We start from the raw sequence: 7,585 nt of genomic DNA, 5'->3' as shown, positions 1-7,585 counted from the left end.
TGACAATTACATCCTATAAAGCTTCAAATGTTGACATCAGAGCTTCCGAATTAATGTTATTATATTGACACCTAAAACAGTGAAGTTTCATTTTGTGGTACATAAGAAACACGTATAACTGAAAAAATCCCATCCCATCCAGTAAAGATGAAAGACGAACATAATATAAAATTGTGAGTAAATTGATTTCAACAACTTAACAGACTTTTTCTTGAACACCTGAAATTAACGACTTCTCTTTTTCCCGTCATCGTAGGTCGTTGATATATTATATACTAATTTATAACCCGTGGAAAACACATTTACAAAATTAATTAAATTTTAATAGTAAAAAACTCAATATTATTAATCACTTATTTTAAATAAATTATTAATTAAGATATTTTTTTAGTTATATAAAATTATAATCATTTATTTAAATAAATATGTAAAATTATATCACTTTACAATTTGTATTAATTTTATTTTAATTTTTATCCTAATGTTGTTAATTTAATATAATTAGAGTGAGACATTTAAATTTTGAAATTTGAAATTGATAATCAATAGGTTGACAAGTGACATACATTAATTAGAAGACATAATATAGTGACATATGACAAAAGGAAAATAAAATATGCATTAATTATGAGGCTTAATATGGTGACACATATCAAAAGGAGAATAAACTTATTCTTTTATTATAATAGGAATTCACGGCCTGGATTTCGGCCCAATCCAATTTGAAATATTCCATTCTTGGATGGGCCTCCCAGACTTTGAGTTGGTCATCCTGAAGGCCTGAATGCTTCCCTCCTTGGCTTGATTAGTTCTCTAATATTCCTTTCAAGTTTCAACGTCTATTTGTTAAGAACTCAAGGCCCTCAATGGAAGCCATCAAATTATGAAGGAAGTCTGAAATGGAAAAAATGGACTTTGTAACTCTTTGAAAATGTCAATTTATGGTCTTAACCAACTTTTCACTTAACCTGTTTTAGGTGGAGGGTGTAACATCCTAAATATACATATACAAATTTTGTTTTTAAATTCATTTAAAACATAACATCCCAAAATACAGATACAAATTTTGTTTTTAAATTCATTTAAAACATAAAATACCCATATCAAATCAGTCAAAAGTGTATCATAACAACATATTATTAGAGTACAAATTCTCAAAATCTCAAAATGCGGAAATCATAGGGTGATGTAGTGCGATCATGTCGGGCCCTTCCCCTTCGAACTGGAAATACCTGAAACATAAACTGAAAACTGTAAGCACAAAGCTTAGTGAGTTCCCCCAAAATACCCCATACCATACAAACATACAGCGAATCATATTTGGGTGCTTGCAATCCCCTTCGGTCTATTTCAATCGGATACAATCAAACATATTTGGGTGCTTGGAATCCCCTTTGGTCTATTTCAACCGAATACCATCAAGTATATCTGGGTGCTTGCAATCCCTTTTGGTCTATTTCAACCGGATATCGGGTCTATTTCACCCCTACCTCTACCACTACCATATAATATCATAACAAAGAATCACATAGTCATCAAGCAAACACATGCATAACTGACAATTGGTACGAAGTCACCCATCATACTACAACATAAACTAGTGGACCGGCATTGGTGCCTTCGACCCACAAATACAATGAAGGAAGCTCACCTGATACTAAAGACAGCTAAATCTCGTACTCGAACTGGACTCCGCCTAATAACACAATAGTTAACCCTAGTTAATAATTAGGGTCCATTGCTCAACTCACGAGTCCAAGGCCCATAACCAAATCCCTTAAGGGAAAAAAAACCATTTTGACCAACCCATGGTCCGAAACCCTAAATCTTGACCAAAAGTCGAAAAATCAATAAAAGTCAACCACCTAGCACGTATGATGGGCGTATTCTCTTCCTATGTAGGGCGTACTCCGAAAATAGGTGGGAACGGGGTCTCACCTAGCTACGCTGGGTGTAGCTAGTAGTAAGGTGGGTGTACTCCGCCCGACCCCAAAAAACCTTACTAAAATGGTCTTAATCATTAAGACATGCATCCAAACACAAATATGGCCTTCTTAGAATGTCTTAATCCATAAAGACTAAAAATTTAAGCCTTTGCGTAGCTGAAAAGGGCTTGGACCTTAGAACTCTAACTTAATCCACACTCATCACCACCAAACTCTTGCATGGCTAGAAAGGGGCCATCAAGTAACCATTTTTATGAATCTACAAGACCTAATATGCATGGAAGGACAACTAATATGCTCTAGAGTGTCCCAAACTCATAAAGGTCCAAACTTTAGGACAAAAAGCTCATAAAACCCATTTATGGAGATCAAAAAGGAAACATATCAAGGTATAGACTTTATACCTTCAAGAAATACACAAGGAGGAGGAGTTTTTGGATCTATAAGCTTGCAAGCAACACCTCATTCTTCAATGGTTTTCTTCTTCAACAAATAAGAACCAGAAGTCACTAATAAGCTCCAAACTCTCAGAAACAAGGCTTAAACTTGAGATTCGGGTTTTCGAGAGAAGGTGGCCGATAATGAATGTCCAAAAGAGGCATAAGGTGGTTTAAATAGTAGATCAAACCCTTAAAATTAGGGTTTTAAGATGAGCTAGTATGCTCGGCGTACCTCACGTACCCCCAACATACTATCAGACCCTATGCGATCAGATCACATGAGTATGATGTATGTACCCACATGTATGCCCAACGTACGAGATGAAAAGCGAAACTCAACTAAATAGGACTAAATGTGCAAACTCAAATAGGTTAAGGGCTAAAATGGAGATAACTTAAAACTGGATGCTATAGAGGCGTTGCGGAAAATAAAATATATCCTTTTGATTAATGCTGAAAAACTATCCGATCTTGGTCAAAACACTAAGATCAAGTTAGCTATTAAAGGGGAAAAAAATCAAATTTTTTCACGGTTCTTTTAATCAATGGCAGCAACGACTTCAAAATTTTGGCATAAATTTGTTTGGATCTCTTGATAGAATCTTCTCGGTACAAGGTCATATTTGTTTATAGTGACATGATAACTTTTTACATGAATCAAAGTGACTATATAAAGTTGACTTTTATCCATGAAATTAAACAGGTGGTTTGGATTTGTGCTCTGGTTAAAACTCTCAGACAAGATGGTATTTCATTCCACTTTTATCAAGAACATTTGGATCATTATGGAGGATGATTTCATTTGAACACGAAATCACTCCAAGAAAACCCTTAAAATTAATAAACAATGCATATCAACAATTTTAATTAACTCTTGTCCCAAAAGTCAAAGATCCTATGTTTCTATCAGACCTTATATATATATATATATATATATATATATATATATATATATATATATATATATATATATATATATATATATATATATATATATAGTCTTAACACAGAACCAAAATATTTAGTAGGAACATAGAACCATTTTTTTTCCATTAGATCAATTTAAGTTCAAAAGGGTATGATGGTAAACTAACAATTTTGTTTAAAAAAAATGATGGTTTATTAATTAATGTTCCTAAATTCTAACATTCATTTGGAAAAAAAAATCTTGTAAATAATGACCATTAATATTTCAAAGATGAATTGGAAAATATATGAATATTCATAAATATTTATAACTAAATGTTATCATCTTATATGAATAAATGTACATAGGTGAACAATAACGATTAATGCTCGTAGGTGAAGATTGATGACTAATGTTCATAAATTTTCATAACTGAACATGTATAAAAGTTATGATCGGACATGAATATCAATTATATGTATTTTATGATGTTCACTTGTGAACGTATGTTTATAGATGAATATTTGTTCATAGATGAACATTGTCTTCAAATACCCAGGAATTGGTCATGTTCATAAATATTTAGTAATGAAAAAATCAATTATTCTTTCAAATTTAACATAAACGTGTAGATTGACATAAGCATATTAAAAATTAATCATAGATGAACATTGTATCTACAAAGATAATATGTTGAAATTGGTCATATTCATACGTGTTCAATAATGAACATATTAAAAATTAATCATAGATGAACATTGTATCTACAAAGATAATATGTTGAAATTGGTCATATTCATACATGTTCAATAATGAACATATATGAATTTCAACAATTGAAACTAAAATCAAATGACAAACCATTAAAACTAAGAATCAAATGACAAATCATTAAAACAAATAAATCAACTACCCTTGTTTTTCTATTCTCCAATGGAGTTGCATGAAATCTCTTATTTTCCTTCTTTTATTCCCTTCAAAATCGACCCCTAAGTTGCTTTAACAACCACACTGTGATTACAAGTTCATGTAAACGAAATAGATAAGTTAGACTTTATATATATATATATATATATATATATATATATATATATATATATATATATATATATTTTGTTGTATAGATAAGATCCTAGTATATATGATATATTGTTATTCACTTTTTGTAATCTCATGAAAAGATTTATTAATTACTCTGATCCTTAGTTTGAGTCTGGAATCACACAAGTGTTCATCCAGTTTACTCAAATCAGGGCTCTGATACCAACTAGTAACGTCCCGATTTTCAACCAAGATATTTCGTTTTTATTTATTAAAATATATCAAAGTATGACTATATTGTGCAGAAACATGTTGCGTATGCGCATGTGTATAGTCGAACCTTGCCCTTGTTACGAATCACTGAAGTACCTAAAAAACATTTTTATTCAACTGAGTAACCATGAGGCTTAATGAGTTTCCCAAAATACCATATATCATAATACATATATCAGGCCCCGCCCGCTAAACATATAAACGGGCCCCGCCCAAACTACACACTGGGCCCCACCCAAACTACATATAACCGGCCGCTACCCAAACTACGTAATCGGCCCGCCCAACAAATATAACGGGCTTCGCTCGACATACATAACTACATTACACACATAGATACTATAATTTTAAGCTCTACTACTACAAGTACATAGAGGCTGTACTTTCTACTCTATTAGTTTCGATTATACTAACATTGAATAAATAGAGACTATACCATCGGTTCTACTATACTAGCTCTTATATCCTAACACACATGGATATGTATTGTAATATACAGTGTATTAAGATAACTCGCCTCGATAATTACTCTGACGAGTAGCAGCTATCTGGGTGATTCACAAGTATTAACCTATAATACTATTACTTATTAATCCTTATGAAAATCTAGTAATAAAAGGCTAGATCTTTCACTAATTTTAATGAATACTGGGATTTCTATCAAATAAGGATCAGTCAGGCTGGACAGTTGGGAGACAGGACCATTTCGACATATAGGCTTTTTGAAATTCAACAACCAAGCGAACATGACCATTATAGACATCTTTCTCGTACGTAGATCAATCAATATTTATAACTGGAATTAGTGATAAATCTTACTTATAGGTTCATAATAATGACTATAAATATAAGTTATACCGAAAGCGATATAAGTGTAGCTTAACTTACAAAGATTTTCCTGATAAAAGTTCAGAAATTGCACTGGAAGAATGCTGACTCGAAAGCTTCCACTAGTCGGGCTCTCAACGACTATAGAGCTTCGCTATAACCTTAAAACTAAAGAGATTTTCCGGACAAAATGGAGAGAAATGGAGGAGAGAGAGAGAGAGAGAGTTAGGATGATGTGAGGAATGAAAGAAACCGAAGACTTCTATTTATAGTAGGGGTGCACGTCGCGCACCATAGATGTGCGACGCACATATTGTCGGGGCTGGTGATGTGGTTTCAGTCGGTGGGTGATACGTGGGAAAAACCTGGTGGGTCGTGTTGGGTTATGTTGCGTGCGCATAAACTTCAAAAACCCTGTATCTTCTTTATAGGAACTCTGTTTTTAACGTTATTTATATTAACGCGTAGCTATCGACGAGATTTATAATTTTCATTTAGACTCCATCGGTTAATTCTCATTTTTTTTAAAAATTTTTTTTTTTAACATGCTTAGATTGTGAAAGTCCGTATAAAAATAATAACTCTATCATACAATATCTGTTCTTGACTGTATTTATATCGGCGAATAGGTATCAATGAGATCTTTAATTCTTGTTTAGATTGTTTTACCAACAATTGACCAATCCTAGTTTAAGTTTTTGTGTTGCGCACTGCTATACTGCAACTTCTAAAATCATAATTTCTTTTTATAAAATCAAATTTGGATGTTTTCTATACACGTTCTTGGTTTTGTGATTATTACGACTTTTGTCAAGACTATTTATCCTAAATAGTCTTCTATAAAAAAAAAAACTTTTATTTACTTATCGTTTATAAAATATGGTGAAAATAAGGTTTTACATTTCAAAACCTCATCCCAAACACAAGTTAAATTATAAAAAGTTGTTATTATGAAAAAAAGTACAATTTCTAGATAATACAAAACAAAAACAAGAAAGCCCAACAAAGTAAATCTTTTTCTAATTTGAACAATAATACAAAAAATATAAAAACACTTTATTTTGCCAAAACATTGGTGTAAGTGTGTAACCACCAATTTGTAAAATTAGGACCGGTATTTATATATCATAATAGCCGCGATTAACTTTTTTAAAAATATTATCTTTTAACACAATCAAATCAAAACTGAATAAGTAAACTAAAAAAAAAAAAAAACAATGTTTTTTATGTTATTTATAACAATATATTTATTTAAGAAAAATGACAATATATAATGTCTTTCGTTATAAGTAACATATTAATTTATACAACTGTCTTAGAGTAAACTACAAGATTGATCCTCCAATTATACTCAGTCAACAAATTCCGTCCTTCAACTTTTGTTTTTCGCCTTTAGTTATCAGACATATGTTTGGATAAGTTCTTCCGTCCAAACTAACGTCTAACCGTCTACATTTTTTAAAAACTCATCATCATAATGCATCTCATAAAATTATTATTTGTTATGTATGAAAAGAAAATCTTGTTAAAAATTCTGAATCCGCATTGTTATAATTATCTGTCGACCGAATTTGTATGACATTTTATAAGTAAATAAAAGTTACAAAAAAATAACAATTAAAACATATGATCATAAGTTCAATCAATTACTCCTTGATTAATATTCCTTCAGCCATCTTCATATATAACACCTCCATACATATATCCACCACTAAATTAATTTACTTGTCATCATCATCAGCGGGTTTGGTGGTGGTGGTTTCGGTGGTGGTCGTATTGCCGTCAGCGTCAGTTTTGGTGGTGGTGGTGTGGGTTGTCTCGTATTTATGAAGGTATTCCTCCGCCTGGTCCATATACTTCCCCAATCCTTGCTTCTCATCTACAATTCCATAGGTCGCCGCTGCATCCAGGATGTCAGCAGCAGCTCCGGCTATCTTTCCCGTGTCAGTCTCCTGGCCAGTCACCGCCTCAGACATCACCTTGGCGCTCGCCATAAGCTCAGAATTGGATGGGTGATCGCCGGAGTCCTTGTCAGCGGTTGTTTCGTTCTCCATGGTTTGTTTAGGGTTGTGACCTTTGAGAAAATTTGGATGAAAACGAGTGGGGTGAATAAATAGGTGGTCTGTTTCAGAATTTGACCCTGGTGGTCA

General features: G+C 32.5%; 1 pseudogene; it reads right to left on the bottom strand.

Moving 5' to 3' along the window:
* Nucleotides 1-6,726: 6,726 nt before the first annotated feature.
* On the bottom strand, nucleotides 6,727-7,585 carry LOC145033647 (nodulin-related protein 1 pseudogene; annotated as a pseudogene).

The sequence above is a fragment of the Lactuca saligna genome, chromosome 3 (genome assembly GCF_052625555.1).
Source record: "Lactuca saligna cultivar CGN05327 chromosome 3, ASM5262555v1, whole genome shotgun sequence".
Lineage (NCBI taxonomy): Eukaryota > Viridiplantae > Streptophyta > Magnoliopsida > Asterales > Asteraceae > Lactuca > Lactuca saligna.
Note: the sequence above shows the minus strand (reverse complement) of the source record. Positions and strands in the feature narration are given on the sequence as shown.